The sequence below is a fragment of the Mustela erminea genome, chromosome 8, assembly GCF_009829155.1.
Source record: "Mustela erminea isolate mMusErm1 chromosome 8, mMusErm1.Pri, whole genome shotgun sequence".
Taxonomy (NCBI): domain Eukaryota; kingdom Metazoa; phylum Chordata; class Mammalia; order Carnivora; family Mustelidae; genus Mustela; species Mustela erminea.
In genome coordinates, this window is record NC_045621.1 from 109,228,409 (window position 1) to 109,252,844 (window position 24,436).

Here is a 24,436-nt window from a genome sequence, read left to right on the forward strand (position 1 = left end):
ATGGCTCTAGAAGGGGACAGAACTGTGATCACAGCTAATCTTAGGAAATATAGTGAAGAAATGCTGAACGAGAAAGACTGGCATCCGTTTATCGCCAAATGCTTGGAGAGACTGGTACAGTCCTCCTAACTCTAATTGAAGCTACATAAAGCCTTACAAAACACATTTGCAAAGCCAAACATTCATTTGATATCTTAGGATAACTTAGATTAATGAGGCAATTCCTGCCTTCAAGACTGTCTCAGTGTAACAGAGGGAATGACAATTGAAATTCAGTAATTCAAAAACTGGGCAAATGCTGTTCTAGGTATACATACAGTGATAGAATTGGGTGTGGCTCTTGTCTCTGCTTGGAGAAGCTCACAGGAACCTGCACAGGGAGGGAGATGTTGGATTTGTGTTTTGGACAGTGAGCAGGATTTTGTTGGAAGTACGGTGCAGGCAGAAAAAATGGTATAAACAAATTCACAGAGATAGAAAATAGAATGGTAACATTATAAGAATTTAAAAAGTAAAACAAATAGCATAAAAATTTGGAGTCTTCTGCCTTTAAAATTTAAGTAAGCATTTTGAGAGTCCCCTCCCTGCTTTGAAGTATTTTGCTAATACCATAATTTAGGTATGGAACTTGGACAGGTTTTATTATTTGGTAAATTATTTGGTAAATAAACTTAATTATTTGTTAAGTAAAATTAACAATTTATGATTCTGTTTATAAATACATTTGCCTGCCCAATGCAAGCATAAATAATATACCTAAACAAGAATGGATATGTCTATATTTAATCTTCCTAATCTTTCAAATTTCTGGAAGAAATTTTAAAAAGTCCATGAAGTACTGGTCAAATAGTACTTCCTATTACTCGAACATGTGAGTGTAAAATGGTGATTGATACCTACATTTGATAATAAGACGAGAGCACTTGAACAAGAATAATTTAAAAATGCATATGGGATTTGATGACATCAAGTAATAAAATTATGAAATATTAAATGAGAGTGATAAAAACAATGACCTCATTTTCAGTGATGAAATGGTATTGATTTTAGAGAAATAAATATTCAGTCTACCTGAGGGCATTTGTGAGAAATATGCTTATATGTTTTTGATGCAAGGTACTGATTAATGGACTCAAGAAAGCAAAAAAATTCTCATTTATTAAGATACATTAAAAATAGAATGACTGCTGAAACATCAATCTCACTTTAAGGAAACTATCCTAAGGAAATAATCACAAATACAAGGGAAGTGATACAGAACATCTTTTTTTCCGGCTCTTCCTCCTAGATACATAACATTTTAATGATCATTTTTAAGGGAAAAGATTTTATATGATTTTCTTAATTAAAGTGTTACACAATCATAGAATAAACCAGAATACATATATCAACTTATGTTATTATTTTAACTAAATTTACTACCCGCTATGTGCCAGGAATTGTGTTTAGCATATTATAGGTATTTATCATTTGCTGATCCCAATAATCTTATAGATAATGCATTATTCATACTATCACTATAAAATGAAGAAACTGTAAGTTTCAATTAATTAAAATTTTGTCCAAGGTCAGGCACAAAGTGTATGATTAAAACTCAGATTCAAACTCAAGTTCCTTATCCCCATGAACTCTACCATTACAAAAGCCTGTGATAAAATAGAGAAAATGGAGAAAACTGGTAGTAAAGTAGGGTATGTGAGGTAGGTGATTATCATTCTGTAGAAAATATAAATTGAGAAATATGGAAAGAAAATACTCTTAAATATTAATAGCATATTGTTTTTGGAAGGTAGACTTAGGAGTGATTTTTTTTTCTCCCTCTTTTCTTTTCTCAACATTAAAAAGGAGGGGGTGAGAGGGATAGGGTGGCTGGGTAATGGACATTGGGAAGGGTATGTGTTATGGTGAGAGCTGTGAATTGTGTAAGAATTATGATGCGCAAACCTGTATCCCTGAAACAAATAATACATTATATGTTAATAAAAAAATAATTAAAAAATAAAATAAAGCCCAAGAGAATAGGAAAAAAAAAAAAGGTGTTTGCTTTAATGGAAAAACATTTGAATAGGTTTCCGCCAAAAGTTGATATTGCACAATACCTTTTAAACATTCCCAACAAATGTACTGGTTCATACAGAACCATTAGGGCTAAAGGACATGTTTTCCATTCTATTTTTCCAAGATTTTGAACCATTCTCCAACACACTTATCCTAAATTTCCTTTTTGCCTTATTGTCAATCACAACTGCAAAGGTCCAGGCTTTGCCCCTGCCAAGGAAACTCATTTCTGAGCATCTTTGGGCAGCCAAGGGTCCTCTGCCTCTTCAGAGATTGAAAGATTAATTCACTTTCAGAGCTCCAGTATGGAATAGGAGAATCTTTCCACTCACAAGATCTCAAACCCTGCAGCCCTCCTCCTCTTTTTCTATTATGAATGAAGCCTTTCAAGGTCATGGGATTAAATACAACTAGAGAGAAGTTGATAGTGCCACAGGATAGAAAATGTATTATGTTTTTAATTATGTGTGGAACAAGAAAGAATTGCCCTGCTCCTGCTGTGTGTATATTTGTTTGGATCTCTTTCCCTTTTGCAACAAGGCCATCTCCAGAAAGTAATGAAAATAGATGAATTGGATTTTATTTGAAAAAAGCATACAAGAAATAAAATATTTTGGCCATGGAAAGGATTCAGGTTATTTTCCTCCAGAATCTAAAATATTTTAAAAATATAAAGAATATATATGTGTATGTAAGTGTATACATATACAACAAATGCTTATATGCATGCATATATGTGTATGTGTGTATACAAGCACACACATGCATATGTTAGGGGAATATATATGCACACGTGCACACACATGCACACACCAGGGGTCCTAAACACCTAGTTGTTTTTATTTTTTTTTTAAATGAGCAATGTGTTATGTAATTAAATTTATGAGGTTCACTGGGGAAACACTACAGAGCAGGCTTCCCTGAATCTAGAAGACAACTATGAACTGGACGTGATTTTCTCTCTGGAGGAGACATTACATACTAACTTGGTGTGTGCGGGTACTGTATGGTCAGAGATGTTGGCAAGATGGATGGCTATATGGTGTTCCTAGAAAGAACCTGGACGTAGTCCTGCAGCATCCAACCCAATGAGAGTGACCTTGACCCTTTCACAAAATTATATAGGTTTGTACGAGGGGGTTCTTAGCAGATACTGGTGGAAGAAAGATGAGTGAGGTCATCCTCAATGTCATCTTCATCCTGAGACTCCATAGGTCTTCCCACAAATTCTGAGATTCATATCTGTCAGTAGTCTTAGAATGTGAAAGATACCCTCATTCTGTAGATTCTGTACAGTACAGTGGTTCACAGAATTCAGGGGACTTGGTATGGTTTATCAAAACTATTACATCAGAGGTGGATGACACAAATAGAAGGGCCACCCTCTGTATGAGTCCCCACACCTGCTTACACACAGAGATTTCAAAAACAAAGAGAAAAACAAAACACACACACACACATACACACACACATTTACTTTTTCCATTATAACCACTGAACTTTTCCCCCAAAATATAAAGTTTGATGACTCTAACACATTTTTTTTCCTAATTGCAAAAGTATGGATGTATATAGTAATATAGAGAAATGTATAAAAAGAATGGGCCTTTCCCTAATAAACCTATCCCTGAAGAAGCCAATGCCAATAATTAGAGGCTGGCATGTATCCACTTATATAAATATATGCACACATAATTTCTTATGTTTCCTGTCTTTTTCTTTTAATCAGAAATGGAATCACATGGTGTAGTATTTCTTCAATTTTATTTTGTTATTTATTAATAAAATACAGGTATTTTTTAGATCCCTATGAATGGATTTAATTTTTTCTGTTTTAATTGAACTCTTTATTTTAAGGTAAGTGTCTATTCATAAACAGTTGCAAAAGATAATACAGGGATATTCCATTTCCCTTTATCGAGTTTTTTCGATGGAAATGCAACAACTTTGCAAAGGTATATAGTACTAAATCATAATTCCAATGGTGATATCATTAGAGTCAAGATAAAGAACATTTGCATCATCCCAAGGATCTCTCATGTTGCCTTTATATCTATAGCACTTTCTTCTTGCCCTCAGCATCCCCACCTCCCTTTACATTCTGGTAACCACTGATCTCCACTGTTCTCCATTTCTATGATTTTGCCATTTTAAGAATGATATATAAATGTAATCATATAGTACATAACATCTCAGCATTTTTATTTTATTTTTTTACTTACCATGTTTTCCTGATGTCATTCAGGTTCTTGCTTATGTTAATAGTTTGTTCTTTTTTATTATAGAGCAGTATTCCCTGGTATGTATGTACCCCAAGTTGTTTAGCCTTTCACATATTGAAGGATATCTTTGTTGTTTCACATATTGTTGATTGTTGTTTCACATATTTGATTGTTGTTGTTTGAAAATGTTGTTTTCACATATTGAAGGATATCTTTGTTGTAGAATAGTTTGGGACTATTCTAAATAAAGATGGTATACACATTTTTTGAACAGGTTTTAATGTGAACATAAGTTTACATTACCCTAGGAATAATTTTTAGAAATGCAATTGTTGGATTTTATGGTAGTTACTTGTTTAATTGGATAAGATGCTGCCCAACAGTCTTCCAGAGTCATTATACCACGTCACATTCCCATCAGCAACATGAGTCACTTGATCTCTGAATCCTCTCCAGCATCTGGTGTTGCCATTATTTTTTAGTTTTTCCATTCTTATAGTTGTGTCATCATATCTGTCTGTGGTTTTAATTTTTATACCCCAATGTCTAATCATTGTATGCTTTTTTTTGCCACCCATAGATCCTCTTTAGTGATATGCCTTTTGCATCCTTTTTAATTGGATTGTTTTTAATGTTAACTTTTGAGAGTTCTTTATTCTAGACATTAGTTCTTCATCAGATATGCAGTTTACAAATATTGTATGCTAGTCTGCACATTTTTTTCATTCTCTTAACAGGGACTTACACAAAGCAAAATATTTTCATTTTGATGAATGGTGTCAAGTCCAATATCTCATTACCTAGTTCTAGATCCTGAAGATGTTGTTCTCTGAAGTGTTTGTAGTTCTATGACTTACATTTATGTCCATGGTCTATTTTGATTTAATTTTTTTTAAAAGATTTTATTTATTTATTTGTCAGAGAGAGTGAGCACAGGCAACAAAGTGGCAGGCAGAGGCAGAGGGAGAAGCAGGCTCCCCGCTGAGCAGGGAGCCCGATGTGGGACTCGATCCCACGATGCTGGGATCATGACCCGAGCCGAAGGCAGCTGCTCAACCAACTGAGCCACCCAGGCGTCCCTATTTTGATTTAATTTTTATGTTAGTTGTGAGATTTAAATAAAGGTTCATTTTTAATGGATGCCCAATTTTTTCATGACCATTTTTTTAAAAGGCTATACTTATTGCCATTGAATTTTTTTTTTGTTGTTTGTCAAAAATCACTTGAGCATATTTATGTAGAGTATTTCTGGGTTTTGTAGTCCATTCTATTGATCTATATGTCTATTCTTGGCATGATGTGTTGGTTTTCAATTTCATTTATTTCAATATGTATATTTTAACTTCCTTTGAATCTTCTTATTTGATCAATGAGTTATTTAAAAGGGTATTCTTTTGTTTTTAAGTGTTTGGAGATTTTCTCTTTTTCTTTATTATTGATTTCCAGTTTGATTCCACTGTGGTTGATGAATTCACTCTGTATGATTTCAGTTCTTTTTAATGTGTTGCACTTTGTTTTATGCACAAGACAGAGTCTACTTTGGTTATGTTTCACGGACGCTTGAAAAGAACATATATTCTTGCTGATTTTTTTTGCTTAGTTCTCTTCTCGGTTGTTGAGAGAGGGGTGTTGAAGTCATCAAAATCATTGTGGATTTGTCTGTTTCTCCTTCCAGTTTTATCACTTGTTGATGCACATGTTTTTCAGCTCTGTTTTTTGTTGCATACACAATTACAATTCCTATAATGTCTCCATTGACTGACCCTTTTTTCATTATATAACTTCCTCCTTCATCTCTTGTAATTTCCTTTGCTTTGATGTTTACTTCATTAGGTATTAATGTATCACTTCTGTATTCATTTGATTTATATTTTTTCATAACTCCCATGTATCCCTATCCCCTTCCCCAACTTCAATGTATTTTACTTAAAATTCTTTTTACTTTTAGGACATACTTTTAGAAACATATAAGAAAACATTACGATTTTTCTTTCAGCCACAGACACAATTTGGAAGACTCAAAGGAAAGACAGTCTACTGTATGTACTTATATTTTTACTTACAATGTTTTTTTTAATACCTTCCTGATAGTCTAAGATTTCTCCTTATATTATTTCCTTTCTGTTCAAGAGCTTCCTTTAGCCATTTCTTTAGGGTAGGGCTTCTGGCAACAAATTATTTTAATTTCCCTTCATTTGAGAATTTATTTCTGTCCATTACTGAAGTATGTTTATGCTGCATATATAGGTTGACAGTCTTTTTTTTGCCCCCCAGTACCTGGCACTGAAAAATTGTTATGCCATTTTCTTTTGACTTCCATGGTGTCTGATGAGAAATCTGTTATCACATAAATTTGTATTCCTTTATTGTGAATGTGTCATTTCTCACTGACTACATTCAAATTTTGTTTCTTTGTCTTTGATTTTCAGAATTTTGGCTATATTGTGTTTTTTGGTTTTGTTTTGTTTTGTCTTTTAAAGATTTTTATCTATTTATTGGACAGAAAGAGACACAGCAAGAGAGGGAACACAAGCAGGGAGAGGGAACACAAGCAGGAAGAACCGGGCTTCCTGCTGAGCATGGAGCCAGATGAGGGGCTGAGATCATGACCCCAGCCCAAGACAGACACCCAATGCCTGAGCCACGCAGACACCCCTATAATGTGTTTTGATGTAGTTCTGTTTTGTTTTGTTTTCTTCTTCTTCTTCTTCTTCTCTTTTGAGTTGACTGAGCTTTAGTATCTCCAGCTTTATGTCTTTTGCTAAAGCTGAGAATTTTCAGTGATTTTTCCTTGAGTACATTTTCAACCCTCTTTTTCCCCCCTTTCTAGGACTCTCATTACACAAATGGTAAGTATTTTGTAATATTCTATGGACCCTGAAGCTCTGTTCATTTTTAGTCAGTCTATTCTCTCTCTGTTTTTCAGATTAGATAATTTTTATTACTCTATCTTCCAGTTTTCTTGTCTGTCTCTTCCATTCTCTTATTAAATCTGTCCATTTAAGTTTTTATGGCATTTATTGCATTTTTCAGTTCTAAGATTTCTATCAGTTTTTTTTGCCTTATTTTCCATTTCTTTGTCAACACTATTTCTTTGTTGAGATTCTCTATTTCTTCTCCTATTTCAAGTGTACTTATAATTGATCATTGAAACAATTTTATGACACTTCCTACAAATATTTTTCAGATATTCTAACATCTGTCATCTTGAAGATAGTATCTCTCTCTCTCTTTTTTTAAGAGTTCATTTATTTATTTGAGAGAGAGTGCATGAGCTGGTGGGTGGAGGCAGATAGAGAGGGAGAGGGAGAAAGAAGACACCCCAGTGAGCAGGGATCCCCACACAGGGCATGATCCCAGGACTTGGAGATCATGACTTGAGCTGAAGGCAGACACTTAACTGGTGGAACCACTCAAGCACAACAAAGATATCATATCTTAATTGTCTCTCATTCAGGTTGAGACCCTCCTAGATCTTCATATGACAAGTGTTTTCAATTGAAACCTGGACATTATGTAAAGAGATTCACTATTATTTAAATCATCTGTCTTAAGTGATTTCCTTTGGCACTGATCTATCAAGGAACAAAAGGGTGCCACCTTATTATTGGTAAGTGTGGATAGAATATTAGGTTCCATATTCTGTCTCTATGGACATTTGAAGGACAGGTTTGCATGTTGTGGCCCTTTAGTGGCTTCCACAGACACAATAGGGAGGAAATGAAATCAGGACTTTTCACTAGGCCTATAATACCACTTCCAGAGGGATGGGAGGGATGTCTCATTACTGCAGAATGAGAGTGGAAATAGGAATTCCCCTAAGTAGTCTCCACTGATACCAGAAGGGTGTGGGTCTTGTTATGTCCAGTAAAGATGGAAATCTAAGCTTCCCATTCAGACTTTGCTGAAATGGGGAAGGGTGGGCCAATGTTTTTTCCTAGGTGTTTGGCTGTGGGGGTGGTTATTTCCTAAAAGTTTTCTGTCCACTGGGCTGCTTATTTTTCTAGTCCTTTGGCTGAAGAGAGGAGGCTTTTTTTTTTTTTTTTTTTTTTTGAGGGTGTTTTGGCTCCCATTGGTGTTGTCATGTTGTTAGCTCTTCAAACTTGGTGTCTGGGATATTGGAAGCAAAAGGAAAACCCAGGAAACTTACTGTTATATTAGTCTTCGGGTTCCAAGGTCCCTGGCTGGTCTTCCTCCCTTTCTCCACCTTTTAGAGTCTTGTTATATTTGTTTTATAAATAAAGTTTAGGGTTTTTAGTTGTACTTATAGGAGGGATAGAAAATACACATCTGCTCCATATTCCTGGAAGTTCAAGTACAGTTTTGTTTGTTTGTTTGTTTGTTTGTTTTTTACAAGAAGCATTTTATCTTACGAAGAATATTCAAAGTTGAATATTTGAAACTAAAAGAAACTTTTAGTTTTGCAAAAGAGAAAATAGATTCATGAAGAAAGTGGCTTGCTGGAGACCTTTGAGCTAGTTAGGATAACAGCCAAGATTGGAATCAACTCACTCATTCCCAATTTAAGTCACCTTGTACTTTTCTGCCATAATACACATTGACCGCTATTGCGCCCTCATATTCTTCTTTCTGCTATTCTTCCCCATTCCAGAGGGTGTTTAGAGACTAAATGGGTTGCCATGGGACACTGACAGAGAATCTAAGAATTGCCTATACTAACTAATGATAGATATGTTGCACTCATCTTTGAGTAGAACACTGCTAATATACCACTCTCACTATCTAAGAAGATGGAGTTCACAAAAATCTAGATACTATTTTAAGGATTTGGCCTTCATTTTCAACAACCTCTATCCACTTCTAGCTATGATCATTTCTTCCTTCTTGTTCATACCATACTAATTGTCCTTTTCTTCTTTGTAGCACTGATATATTTTCTTCTTCTGTATTCTCCCACTTGAATTATCTAAATATTATTTTTACTTCAGCCATAGTCAAATTTTCAAAATGCTGAAGTATTATTGATTTTTATTTTTCCTAAAATAAAGATAAAATACTTAACCTGGTAACACATTTTTTGTTGTTGTTGTTTTGTTTTGTTTTGTTTTTTAAACAGTGAAAGAAAGAATCCTGAGTAGGGTCTCACACCTAGTTCAGCTTCTTGCACTACTTCCCACTCTCTTGCGGTGCTTCAGCCTCAAAGCCTTTTTCCTAGACCCTTGTTCATGCTGTACTTCCTCAGCCACTTAGACCATCAGGCCTTTGCTTCTGCCACTCAGTCATCCAGAATCCATCTCCAGTGTTCACACTTTTACCCTTTACCTAGTAAATTTGTTCAACTGTTAGATATCAGCTAAGGTATCATTTTTCAAGGATGTTTTCTTTAATCACACATTCTTTTCTGCTCCAGAACCATTTCTTTCTTCCACGGCACTTCTCCCATGTATCATGTTACATTCACAGATAACAACCTGATGTATGTTCATCTCCTCAACTTCAGAGTCACTTTCACTCAAAAAGTCCAGGGAGGTTTTCCCTCGCCCGACTTAATCTCCAGCAGCTAACTCAGAACCCAGTATGTAATAGACGTCCAGTGATTGTTGGTTAAATTAATGCAGGAAGGTGGGAAGGGAAGGGAGGAAAGAAGAAAGGAGGGACAAAGAAGGGCAAAGACAGAAGGTGGGAGTAAACGAAGGGGTGGGAAATACAACTTTCATGTGGTCCTTTTTCACAATCAGAGCTCTGTCTCTATTTCTCTGATCTCGATATCCTTAACCACAAAGTTAATAAAGCAGCACTTATTGGACTTGTGAGAATTATATAAAGAAACACATCTAAAATACTTACAAGAAGCCTAGAACATGGAGCATATAGTTGATATTAGGTCACACCCCTTTCTACCTAACATTAACTAATTAATTAATGGATTTTCTCTTAGATGATTTTTTAATTCATTGTGGGTGTTTGTTTAATTCAGGAACCTCATCCATCAAATAACATTAAATTGTTATTACTTGATGATTTACTACCACTAAAACTATTTGTCTTTCACAGACATCAGTCAATATGCTAACATAACTGAGAGATGGGTACTAAAATGTGCATTGCTCCTCAAAGTCTTTAATTATAAAACGATGTGCAAACTTCACTCTTAGTTCACTTTGAAAAGCTGAGAAAGCATTACCCCATTGTGTATGCATTACACTGAAGGCCATGAAATACTCCATTGATTTTATAATCCTTGCCATTAGCAGTTAAGTGTTTATATTATTCTGCTCCCTGATAGTTAGAAAACTTGTTAGGATATTATTTTCTTTGGCTTTGTTCTACCTCAAGAGTTGTTTCTCAGGCATGTCTGGGTTTTACTGAACATATTCCTTATTTTTGACATTTTACTCTTGAGGATTTTTTGAAATGGGGTGTCTGTGCCATGTAGATTGACTCTTTCCAAACATGTAACTGTATATACAGAGTCATTTCATTAAGCCCAGATGGTGTTATGATTAAGTGGATAGTCCCAGGCTTTAAATAACAGACTACCAGGCCTTGAACGCTAAATATGCCTCTTACTAGTGGTGTAATATGGGAAATACTATTTTACCTCTCTGATCCTCACTTTGCCTATTGTAATACTCATCTTCTAGCATCATTTTGAAGATAAAATGAGAAAAGTTCAATGTTTATTATTTGCCAGATGTTTTTCTGAGTGGTATTTATTTATTATATTACTTAATACTTGCCCAAATCCCGTGAGGTTGATACTATTATTATGCCCATTGTACGAATGGGGAAGTTGCATTAAGTAACTTTCCCCCTAGTCATACAACTAGAAAATGGCCACATAAGACCATGAGTCCAAGCAGTGGGAGTCCAGAGCCTGCTATGACATGCCTCAGAATACTGACTTCTTATGTACTCATGTGGTACAGAACCATCATGGGATCCTCATGGCCCTCCTGGTCCTGCTGCCAGCTGTTACTGGTAGAGATAGGATGTGGGTAGTGCTTCGTGTCACTGCACAACTCCCAGATTTGGTAGGGGCTGACCCATAGGAGCATGCCATTGTTTCCTGGCTGTACTTTGTTCTCAAGGGCTGAGGATATACCTGCACATGTTACCATAATGCACCTTCCTCTGGATTAAGTTAAATTAAGCACAGAGAATAAGAAAGTTGTAAAGGGATCCATTGCACATAAAAAAGAATTGTGGTGTCTAAGAGCTGGATGGTACCAGGCAAATAGTAACTAGAAGTTCTTTCAGTTTTAAAATGAATAACTTGCATCTCAAAGACTTGTTTTAGGTCTTATAACACTTTCTAGGCCATAAAAAATGCTTTCACTCATATTTTCCCACATGATAGCTCTTTCAGGAATGTGCTACTATCCCCATTTTACAGCTGACAATATTTGAGGTCCCTAGAGATTACAAAATTTGAGAAAACTGAGGTGGTAATGTTAAAACTTGAGTTTGAAATCTAGATGTCTCTTTTTCTAAACCAGGGCTATCTTGATTTAACAATGTGTTCGTGCTCATCATGCTATCTTCCCTGTGTGTTCAGGACAATATATCAGAGCAAAAGAAATGGGACTCTGGTGCAAAATGAACCTGAGGCCAACTACAGAATGTTCCATTAATTTTTCAATTGGCTAAATTTCCTTACTTCACTGGATCTCAGGATCTTTAGTTCATAAAAATGAAAATATTCAAATAAATGCTTAGAGCATATGAAACCTCTGAAATGCAGTTTAATTGGTGGTGGTTCCATATTTATTTGGATATATTTATTTTACTTTCAGTTCCCATCTACTGCTGTATCTCATGGAAAAGCTGCATGTGGCTTTATACCTCAGATCTAGAGATGGAGGACACAAAGTTTAGAAAGACCTTGGACAGAGGATGAACCACAACAATAGTACATTCCATATGAGAGGAGGAAGGAAATATTTTCTGTTCCCAAGGCTCAGGAAATCGTGTCTCCCTCAAGTTGGGGAGATTAAGCAAAGTAAATGATACTATAGTAATGAACTTCATACACATATTTTAAAAAATGTGCAGTTCTTTTCCAGGGTCCTCTGCCACCTCAAGGATCTAAATACTTACATGGTATTTCATATACCAGCACTCCAAAGGCAAGCAGTGCTAAGTCATCAGAAAGTGTGGAGTTAAGGATAGAAAAGCTAAAGTTGTTCTAATCAAGAAAAGCCTGCGGGGACAGGGTGGGGTTCAGGAATGGAGGCAGCCAGACACAAGTAGTCTCTTTCACAACTTGACCTGGGGCTGTTCCTGTGATTGGGTGTCTCCACCAAGAATGTCCCGAGACAAACAAATATGTTTTGAATGAGTTAAATGACTTCCTTTCTGTCTCTTCTGTGCCAGGCACTGTGGGAGCATGTGGGATATGTCTGTGAAGAGAAGACAGAGACTCTTCTCAGGGAGCTTCCAATCTATGTATGTGGTGGTGAGGGGAAGGGGACGAGCATGTTGAGAAGGTCTATAAATAGAGTAAGTAAACTTTTTAAAAAAGATTTTATTTATTTATTTGAGAGAGAGACAGCAAGAGAGGGAACACAAGCAGGGGGTGTGGGAGGGGAGAAGCAGGCTTCCCTTGGAGTAGGGAGTCCAATGCAGGGCTGAATCCCAGGACTCTGGTATCATGATCTTAGCTGAAGGCCAGATGCTTAATGACTGAACCACCCAGGTGCCCCCAAATAAGGAAACTTTAAAAAAAGAAAGAAAGAAAAAGAAAATCCTGCAAAAGAATTGTATTTCTAATTTATTTGTTTGCTTGCTTTTCAAAAATAGACAAGATTATCTAAGCGCTGCCAGAATACCTGAGCAGGAAACAAGTATTCCAATTTTACCACCTCTCCAAAAATTCCAATCAAGCAAAGAAAGAGTGAAAGTAAAGACTGGGTATCTAAAGAGTCAGAGGAAGGAACTGGTATAAAGCAAAGGCAGAGTGAAGATACTGTATCTTTTTATGAAGACCTGAGCGTTTGCTTAAAGCCATTATCTCCCCTGCTCAGAGGAGGAATTAGAAAAACTTTTTTCAAAGCATCAGATAAAGTGTTATTTCCCCACTTTTAAAGTGGATAAAAGTTTGGCCAAAGTGGATGAGAACCAGAAGATAAATCTAATGGAAACATTCCAAAACTGAATGAAACCACAATGTTAAGAAATAGACTACAACAACAATCTTAACCTTTGGAAGGGGTAAAGGAACTATTAAGGTCCTTAACCTACACTTAAGGACATTTCCATATCTATTTTTACGCAAAACCTTTTAGGAAAGAATATGTTGTGGGTCACACTTACATCCTTTGGTTCTGAGAATGGGGAAGAAAAATGTGAGAACTATGAACCATAAAGAAAATCAGGTGAAAGGCTGAGAGACCCAGCCTCAAGTCTGGCACAAGTAGCCAAGAGATAAATGTCCTCAAATGGGCCTTGTATATATATTGTTGATTATAAGGATGCCTGGGTGGCTTAGTCGGTTAAGCGGCTGCCTTCGGCTCAGGTCGTGATCCCAGCGTCCTGGAATCAAGTCCCACATCGGGCTCCTTGCTCGGCAGGGAGCCTGGTTCTCCCTCTGCCTCTGCCTGCCTCTCTGTCTGCCTGTGCTCACTCGCTCTCTCTCCCTCTATCCCTGACAAATAAATAAATAAAATCTTTTAAAATAAATAAATAAATAAATAAATAAATAAATAGATTGTTGATTATAATACTATTTTTTCTATCTCAAAAGACTATTCAAAGGATCATATTACATACAAATGCAGCAGTTTAATAATGGTCATAATAATAATAAAAACACCTGTCATTAGTTTTTTTTTTTTTAAAGATTTTATTTATTTATTTGACAGAGATCACAGTAGACAGAGAGGCAGGCAGAGAGAGAGAGGGAAACAGGCTCCCTGCTGAGCAGGTAGCCCGATGTGGGACTCGATCCCAGGACCCTGAGATCACGACCTGAGCCGAAGGCAGCGGCTTAACCCACTGAGCTACCCAGGTGCCCTGTCATTAGTTTTAATTGTATTTGGAATAACTTCTCAATTAACATGCACATGAATTGTCAGGATACAATATTGCATTTCAGAAAATGACAGAGACAAGCCTATCTTAACATATTAGAAGGAGCATCAAAACTAAACAAACAAGCAACCAAAATTTTAACAAGTATTCATAATAAAGGTTGAATAATGAAATCCTGCCATTTGCAATGACGACATGGATAGAACTAGAGGGTATTATGCTGAGTGAAATAAGTCAATCAGAGAAAGATAATTATCATATGATGTATCTGATATAAGGAATTTGAAAAGTAGGGCAGGGTGTCATGGGGGGTAAGGAGGGGAAAAATGAAACAAGATGGAACTGGGGAGGGAGACAAACCATAAGAGACTCTTAATCTCAAGAAATAAACTGAGGGTTGCTCGGGGATAGAGGGATCGGATGGGGTGGCTGGGTGATGGACACTGGGGAGGGTATGTGCTATGTACATTTGGTGTACAATGTAATTTGATGTACAATGTGAATTGTGGAAGAATGATGATTCTCATACCTGTATCCCTGAAGCAAATAATATATTATATGTTAATAAATGTAAAACGTGGAAAAGAAACATAGTAATGTGTGTTTTGATTTATATACAGAATCGTGAATATCATTTCATTTTTTAGACTCAGAAGAAGTTCAGGGCATAACAACTTCATTAACATAAACTTTCAAAGAAGAATGCTCACTTTTTCTTTTTGAAACATAAACCATATGATTATTTTTACAGTTAATTAGAGTAGACTCTGGTGGTGAAATAGAAAGTTTCCATAGACCAATGTGGGTACAATTTATATTTTGTTCATATATGATTGTTCAAGTTTGGATCTAAATTTCATTAATACAACCAATACAAAAGTGAGCCAATCAGTCAAATCCCTGGTACTTTCTCCCTGTTTTTTTTTATTATGATAAAATACACAAAACATAAAATTTACTATTTTAACATTTTTTAAAATGATACCAACTATTTGTTATAATCTTTTATTTTATTTTATTTTTTATTTTTTATAAACATATAATATATACAGTTCAGTGGTACTATATTTGTCTCTAATGTTCTGCAACCATCACCAACATCCATTTCCATAACTCTTTTCACCTTGTAAAATTGCAATTCTATGCTCATTAAAATTGTAACTCCCTATCCATCTTGCTCTAGTTTTTGGCAACTACAATTCTATTCCCAGTCTCTATGATATAATTACTCTAAATAACTCATATACATGCACTCATACAGTATTTATCTTTTTGATTGGCTTACTTTACTTAGCATAATGTCTTATAGGATAGCCCCTGTAGCATCATAAACCAAAAATTCCTTCTTTTTAAAGTTTGAATAACATTCCATTGCAAGTATATACCACATAATTTTTATTCATTCACCTGTTGGTGGACAGTTGTGTTGCTTACATGTTTTAGCTACAGTGAATGTTGCTATAAACATGGGTGTACAGATATTTCTTTGAGAGTCTGCTTTCAATTCTTGTGGATATGTACCCAGAAGTAGAATTATTAGATCATGTGATAATTATATTTTTAATTTTTTGAGGATCCACCATATGGTTTTCCATTGTAGTTGTACCATTTTGCATTCCCTCTAACAGTGCACAAGAGTTACAATTTCTCCAAATCCTTTCCAATACTTGATATTTTGTTTTTTGCTTGTTCGTTTTGATAGCAATCTTAATGGATATGAAGTAGTATCTCATAGTTTTGATTTCTAATTCCCTAATAATCAGTGACCTTTAGCAGATTTTCATCTGCTTTTGATCTTTTGTATATCTTCTTTGGAGAAATGTCTATCCAAATTTTTGTCCATTTTTGAATTTTTTTTTTCCCGTTGGTGGTAAGTTTTAGGAGTTCTCTTTGTTCTCTGGATATTAATCCCTATTCATATGTATGATCTTCACTTATTTTCTCCCACATGTTGGGTTACCTTTTTGCTCTGTATTGTCTTTTGATGTACAAATTTTTAAAATTTTTATCAAGTCCAATTTGCCTATTTTTTCTTTTGTTGCCTGTACCACCAGTCCCATTTTTAAGAAATTGTTGCCAAGTCAAATATTATATAGCTTTTTCCCTATGTTTTTAAAGAATTCTATAGTTTTAAGTCTGACATTTATATCTTCAATGTATTTTTAGATTTTGTATGTGTTGTTAGGTAAGAGTCAGCATGATTCTTTTTTTTTTTTTTTTTAAAGATTTTATTTATTTATTTGACAGAGAGAGATCACAAGTAGATGGAGAGGCAGGCAGAGAGAGAGAGAAGAGGAAGCAGGCTCCCTGCTGAGCAGAGAGCCCGACGCGGGACTCGATCCCAGGACCCTGAGATCATGACCTGAGCCGAAGGCAGAGGCTTAACCCACTGAGCCACCCAGGTGCCCCAAGAGTCAGCATGATTCTTATCCACTTTTTTCAGCACCATTTAGGGCAAAGACTGCCCTTCCCCCATTGAAAAGTCTTGACATTTTTGTCAGAAATTATTTGACCATGTATCTGAGTGTTTATTTTTGAGCTGTCTATTCTATTCCATTAGTCTATATGTTAGTGCTTATGCCCGTAACACATTGCTTTGATTACTGTAGCTTTGTAGTGAGTTTTGAAAATAGAAAGTGTGAGGTTTTTTCATTTTCTTTGGGTTTGTTTTTCTTTTCCAAATTTTTGTGGTTTTTTTTTTTTGGAAGTTTCATATGAGATTTCTGGTATTTGTGAGCCATATTGCTTCTAAGTGATTGAAATAAGTGTTTAGTCGTCACCTCATAAATTGTATGCACATGTGCAGATATGCAGAATAATAATAAGTACTTCATATGGAGTTCAGGATGCATCTGGGGTACAGATGATACTAAGAGTGTCACAGAAAAAGAGTCTTGTATACCATTCTAAGAAGTATATCTCATCTCTATGCCTACCTCTTCTACCAACTATGAACTAAACAACAAGTACTTCCTGTTGCTGTGACCCATCCAAAGGAAAATATCACTCTCTCAAAGGGTAAGAAACTAACTGGGTTGTTAGCCACTGCCATGGCTTTATTTTCTGTTTTCATTTTGTGTATCTGTGTATCTGCACTTATGCATATGGTTAATAGGGTGAAGACTACATGCTCATTTCAACCATATAGAAGCAACGTGGCTTAAAAATACTGCAAATTTCAGATTAAAGGGAAAAACAACCAGATACAACAAAAGAGATATATTGAGCATGTTTTCATATTCAAGTTTTGGAGTCTGTTATTCTATAGAAAAAATGTATGAATAAATCATACATTAATCAGATGACTCTCAAGTTCTGGCAGAGAAGTATTTTTATTGTTTGGTTGTTCTTCACTCTGGTCTAAGCATCCACAGTTGTGTCTGGTGTGCAATATGTTCTCAAAACATTCAGGTGAAATGAGAGATGAGGAAAACAACAGGGAAAGAACATATTGACTATCAATTTATTTTTGAAAAACCAGGTACTCTTCCTGATCAGCCATGGGTAGAATCCATCTAGACTAAGTCAGTAACAAATATTATATTTAGGGAAAAGATATAAACCCTGACCTTAAGAGAGAAAGGCAGGAAAGCAGGACTCACGGAACTCAAATCTGCCAGGAACTAGGTTAAAGATTCTTTACATGGTGTCTCATTTAATCTTTGTAGCCATCCCATTAGAAAAACATCTTCAACCACATTTACAGATGAGGTGCAGAAGAATAAGAAGGTAAAGTAACTTGTGCAAGGTCAGACAATTAAGAAGTATCAGAGGGAAGAGTCATTTTTTTTTTTTAATCTTTTTGACTCCAAGTCCAGCACTGTCTTTTGCAATACCATGTTTACCTTTTGGAAGATTCAAAAATCTTTAGGCAACAAAAAGTATAGGAAATGATTTAAAAATGTTCATTAAAGACTAAAATGAAGGGTCATCTATTTTAGAATAAGAATGGATTTTAGGGACAGGAAAACCAAAGAGAATTAGAAGTTTTTTCAGTGTCTACTGACATGTTTAATCCTACAACACTCTATCAAATGATAATTCTCAAGAAACAGAAAACTTAATAAATCCCTACAGTCATGAGTCAGATGTAAGACTTGAGCTACAAAATTAATGCTATTCTATTAAACTGTGAGGTTTCTATGAAAACTATGGCAGAGGAGAGAACACTGAGATAAAACAACAGGCTTGTTATATAAATCCTCACACAGATCATTCTATGAAAAATATAAAAATAAAAAACATAATAAATGCCTCCTTGTGTATCTTAGTGAGATTAAAGAGAAAAACAACCGGATACAACAAAGGACATATATACACCATTTTTTCATATTAGAACTTTGAAGTATATTATTTTATAGAGCAGATGTATGACTAAAAAAGAAATAAGTAATAAAATCTGACCTGGAATTTCACTAAAATTCTTGGAATGTCTTTAAATTATGTTGGATTTCAATTAATTTATATTTTTTCAAAATCTCAATCAAATGTTGCAGAACTGTGAGCCAATAATAGTTAACATATTGCATTGCACTCCGGTTATCACAGGAAACACTAAAATTCCTAAGTAAATTTATTTAAAAATGATGCTTTATTTTCATAATTAGAATGCCAAATAATTGCCACTTCAAATAGTTAGGCAGAATTGAATATTTTGTATTTTGGTGCTTTCCTCTTCCCTAAAATGTATTCAAAATCTTATTTATTTATGCATTGATCCTTTTGTCTTTGGGCTAGATGCATAAATTTGTAACAGCTGATGTACTTCTTATAAAAAAAAACTACACAAATACACATAAATATGCGCACAAAACTATCAAGTTCTGTTATATTTTCTCCTGACTTTTTAGATGTACTAGCCATTTTTTAGTTTATCTACTGAATGTGGCAAATATAAATCTGTCAAAAGAAATATATTTTATGAAAATATAATCATAAATTAAAGACTGAGTAACTCAGCCAGTAAAAAATAACTCCTTTTTTCCAAAAGTAATAGTATATTTTTAGTATGTCTGAGAGGATAGTGAAATACTTATGTCTGATTGACTGCCTTATTAATTAGTGATAGACTTGAATTTTAGATCCTGTCTAGAAAATAAATCATAAATAATTTGAAATTTAAAAAATAAGTTATTGCAAAAATAAGTTCTTGGATTTTGATAAGCCTAATCACTTGGGTTTTCATAGAGGACTATATAGACTATATATAGACTCTGCTAAATATCCTTAACAAAGTCAGATGTTTCCAGTAATAGCTTACTATAGAAGTTGACTCAATCCTCTTGGTGAAAACAATTAACCCAAAAGAAAAACAAGAGTAAATTTTTTCAAATCAAAAGTAGACTGAAATATTACTGGACAAGTTTTAGGAAAAAAAAATATCTTGGAGACATAAGCTATCGTTTGGGATCCCATCAACTTCAGAGGCATCTGTCAAATTTGGAAAAATCTACTGAGACTCTGAGAATATTAAAACTTAAACAAAGCATTTGAGAAGCCCATGGGATAGAAACAAAAAGTAGAACTTAGGAAATACAAAAAAGGGGGATATGCTCTGACAAATCTTTAAGAGGCAGCCCATGGATAATGTTAATTAGAATAAAAATTGAAAAATTGAAAATTAAACTATCTTATAAAAATAAAATAATTAAGCCCAGTTTTAAATAAACTAAGTAATTAAAAATTAGATTAAGATGATCATGAAGAGGCACCTGGGTGGCTCAGTGGGTTGAGCCTCTGCCTTCGGCTCAGGGTCCTAAGATCGAGCCCCGCATTGGGCTCTCTGCTTAGCGGGGACCCTGCTTCCCCCACCTCTCTCTGCCTGCTTCTCTGCCTACTTGTGACCTCTGTCTGTCAAATACATAAATAAAATCTTTAAAAATCTTATTTAAAAAAAAAAAAAGATGATCATGGAATGTTATTACCTTCATGTTTTTAAGTCCAAAGTTGAATTATCTCCAGAGGAACACAATACCATTCTGGTTCTTAAATTACTCCTACAGTTTTGACAGCATCAAAGTAAACAGACAAATAATGAGATAAGATATAATGTGACTGTAAACTTTGAAAATAAATTCTAAGTAAAGATAGATTCCCAGAGTACAGGCAATGAAGTTATCTAAATCAGTTAAGATAACTAGATTTCATATGTTAAGGAAAACTAAAGAAAAGATTGAGAATTTCTGTAGAGGACTGGAAGCAATATAAATATTAATCCAACTCAAATTCTAAAATTAGCAAAAAAAGATAAACTTACTAAAATTAAGGATTCAAAAGGTAAGTTTGGTAGCATAAGTGACAGAATTACTAAAATGAAAAATAGGTCATAAGAAAATATATAGAATAAAGCACAGAGGAGATAGAAACAAACAGAATGAAAAGAGTAATGTTAACTAGAGAGCAAATATAAATGAAGATTCCGTATTTGAAAAGAAACTGGATAAAATTTTCACAGAACTGATATAAAGAAAACAAAACAAAAGCAAACAAAAAACTATTAGGTGCTCCTAGGATGAATTCAAAGAAAATCATATTTAAGAAAATTATGTTAAATCTGTTGAAAACTAAAAACAAAAAGAAAAAAATTAAGCATACATAATAAGGAACACTAATTACAGAAAACTAAACAAGTCATAAGTCTCTTAAGGATATTCAAAATATATTTTTTAAAGATTGTCAACTTAAAATTATATAACCATAAAGAATTGCATTCCAAATTAAGACATGATAAAAACATAAACTGGTTACATGTGATACAAGAGAATATTAACAGATTTTTTTAGACTTTAATCAGTGAGGTTTCTATGTTGCAATATCCAGCATAACCATTAGGTGAATTAAATAAAGTGAATGAATGCAATTAAGGTATTAAAATGTGAATAGAGGAGAAATACAAAATGATAAAATTCTAATCAATAAAAAAGTGGCAAGAAAAAACATCAAGAAGAATCTAGAATAACTGGAGCAAACAGAAAGCAAAAAATAGGAGCATTTAAGTCCACATATGCCATTATTTAAACTAATGTATGCAGACTAAGCTCAAATTAAAACATACACATTGTCTAACTGGATAAAATAACAAAAAAGTTTAACTCAAAGTCAAAATATGACAATTTTAATTTATGCAATTATTAACATAGCATAAAATATATAGATATAAATTCTAAAATTACAGTATTAATGTATATATACCTGCAAACATTTTATTTTGTTTACTCAAAACAAGTAAACAAAAAACATTTTATTTTATTTTATTCAAAACAAGTAAACCATAAATAAGTCAAGGATAGAATATTTATCAAAGTTAACTATGTACTGGGCTGCAAAGCAAGACTGAACAAATACCAAATGATTTAAATCATAAAGGATATATTCTCTGATCACAGAATAAGGAAGCAAAAAAAAAAAAAATAGCCAAAACATATCTAGAAAATGTCTATGGTTTAAAAGTTAGGAAACAACCTTCATAATGAACTATAAGTCAAAGAAGACATTAGAATGGGAATTAGTATGTGTTTCAAATATGTATGCACACACACACACACAGAGCTGTATAACAAAGCTTCACTTCCAAGAAAATGTATAATTTTAAATATGTGTGAGTGTGTTTGTTTGTTTGTTTGTTTTAGGATCTCATTTATTTATTTGAGAAAGAGAGAGAGTGACAGAGAGAAAGAGCAGGGGAGAGGCAGAGGGAGAAAAGCAGACTCCCTGTTGAGCAGGGAGCTGGACATAGGGCTCAGTCTCAGGACCCTGGTGTCATGACTTGAGCTGAAATCAGACCCTTAACTGACTGAGCTACCCAGATGCCCTGTGTATTTCTTAAAGTAAGTTTAAAAATACATACTTTTAATATTCACCTGAAGAAGTTAGAAAAAGAATGTCACTTAAACAGAAGGTTTAATATAGAGAAATTTGAAATAGATACTCAGAAAATAAATACAAATAGAAAAACCAATAACAAAATAGACTAGACAAACAAACCCAAAAGTTGGTTGCACAGAAAAGCTAATACAATTTATGAAACCTGGTAAAAATGCATGAGAGAGAGAGAAGGCATAAATACCCCATATCAGAAATGAAAAGGAGGTCATAACCTCATATTTTAGATACTACAGACATTAAAAACTTACACTAGATATAAATTTATTTCAAAAAACTCAAAAATGGAGATAAATTAGAGAAATATTTTGAAATGTACAGCTTATCAAAAGTGATCTAATCAGAAAGGGAAAAAAATGAAAAGCATATAATATTAAAAAATTATAATAACTACAAATGTCCACTGACACCACTTTCATTTCATAAAAAGAAAATAACATTTATACCCAGTTGGTTTCACTAAATTTTACTAAATTTTAAAAAAGAAAGAAGCTAATAAGAATATAAGAAAGGTAAACAGTGGTGAAATTCTCTCATAAATCTATACTCAAAATTTCTATGAAATTTCTATGAAATTTTAGCATATTTAACCCTGCAGTGTATAAAAATCACATTATCTTGTGAAAGCTGTTATTCCCAGAAATGCAAGATTATTTTAATATTCAAAAATCATTCAATACATTCCCTTGTATTTGAAAGAATAAAGGATTAAAAAACATTTATGATAATCTCAGTAATGCCAAGAAAAACAGTATTGTATAATTCCACGTTATTGAAAAGAAATAGGTTTTTAATAATAGGAAACTATTAGCGAACTGATAAAGGGAATCTTATTTATTCTCATAAAATGTTTATAAAAACTATAACAGACATTATTCACAGTATTTATTTATTTATTTATTTATTTATTAAGATTTTATTTATTTATTTGACAGAGAGAGATCACAAGCAGACGGAGAGGCAGGCAGAGAGGGAGACAGAGGGAAGCAGGCTCCCTGCTGAGCAGAGAGCCCGATATGGGACTCGATCCCAGGACCCCGAGATCATGACCTGAGCCGAAGGCAGCGGCTTAACCCACTGAGCCACCCAGGCGCCCTATTCACAGTATTTAAATATTAAAAATCTTTCTTCTTAAGATGAGGAACAAACCCAGTTTGTCAAGGACTTCTTGAAAGGCAACATCAGGAAGGAACTGTTTAAGCTGGCCTCTACCGCAATTTACTTCACATATTCAGCCCTCGAGGAGGAAATGGAGTGCAACAAAGACCACCCAGCCTTTGCCCCCTTGTACTTCCCCATGGCGCTACACCGGAAGGAGGCACTGACCAAGGACATGGAGTATTTTTTTGGTGAGGACTGGGAGGAGAAGGAGCTGTGCTGAGGCTTCCCAAAAGTACATGGAATGGATCCATTACCTGGGGCAGAATGAGCCAGAGCTACCTGCTATATGGGGGAACATTTCAGGGGGACAAGTGCTGAAGAAGGTGGCCCAGTGGCCCTGAAACTTCCCAGCACAGGAGAAGGGACCCAGTTCTATCTGTTTGAGAATGTGGACAATGCACAACAGTTCAAGCAGTTGTACCGGGCCAGAATGAATGCCTTGGACCTGAACCTGAAGACCAAAGAGAGGATTGTGGAGGAGGACAATAGGGCCTTTGAGTACAGCAAGCAGATATTGGATGAAATGGACCATGCTGGCTCCATGTTGGCCAGGGAGACCCGGGAGGATAGGCTCTCCGTGCACGATGGGAAAGGAGAGGTGTGCAAATGCCGGTACTATGCTGCTAAACCAGAGAGAGGTGCCCTGGAGGGCAGCAGCTGCCCCTTCCAAACAGCCCTGGCTGGTGCTGAGTAAGCCCAGCCTGCAGTTCATTCTGGTCACTGGTGTGGCCCTGGTTGCTGGCCTCCTGGCCTGGTGCTACATGTGAAGGAACCATCATACCACGTTGGCGCCTTCCTCCCGAGTGACCACTGGCCTGCCCCCACCTCCACCGGTGACAAAGCTACCACCTCAGGTGACTTTTTTTTTTTTTTTTAATGCTGATTTTGAGAAAACAAGCAACCAATAAAGGTGAGACGCTAAAGCCTCAAAAAAAAAAAAAAAAATCTGGTACAGGAACAAATCTGAATTACTACCACTTCTATTCAATATCGAATAAGAGGTTACAGGCAATGATGAAGAAAAAGGAAGAAGAGGAAGAGAAGTAGGAGTAAGAGGGGGAGGAGAAAAAGAGAAAGAGAAAAAGGAGAAGAAGGAGGAGGAGAAGGACAACAACAACAGC

General features: G+C 34.9%; 1 pseudogene; it reads left to right on the top strand.

Moving 5' to 3' along the window:
• Positions 1 to 24,228, top strand: LOC116597103 (annotated as a pseudogene).
• The last annotated feature ends 208 nt before the right edge of the window (positions 24,229 to 24,436 follow it).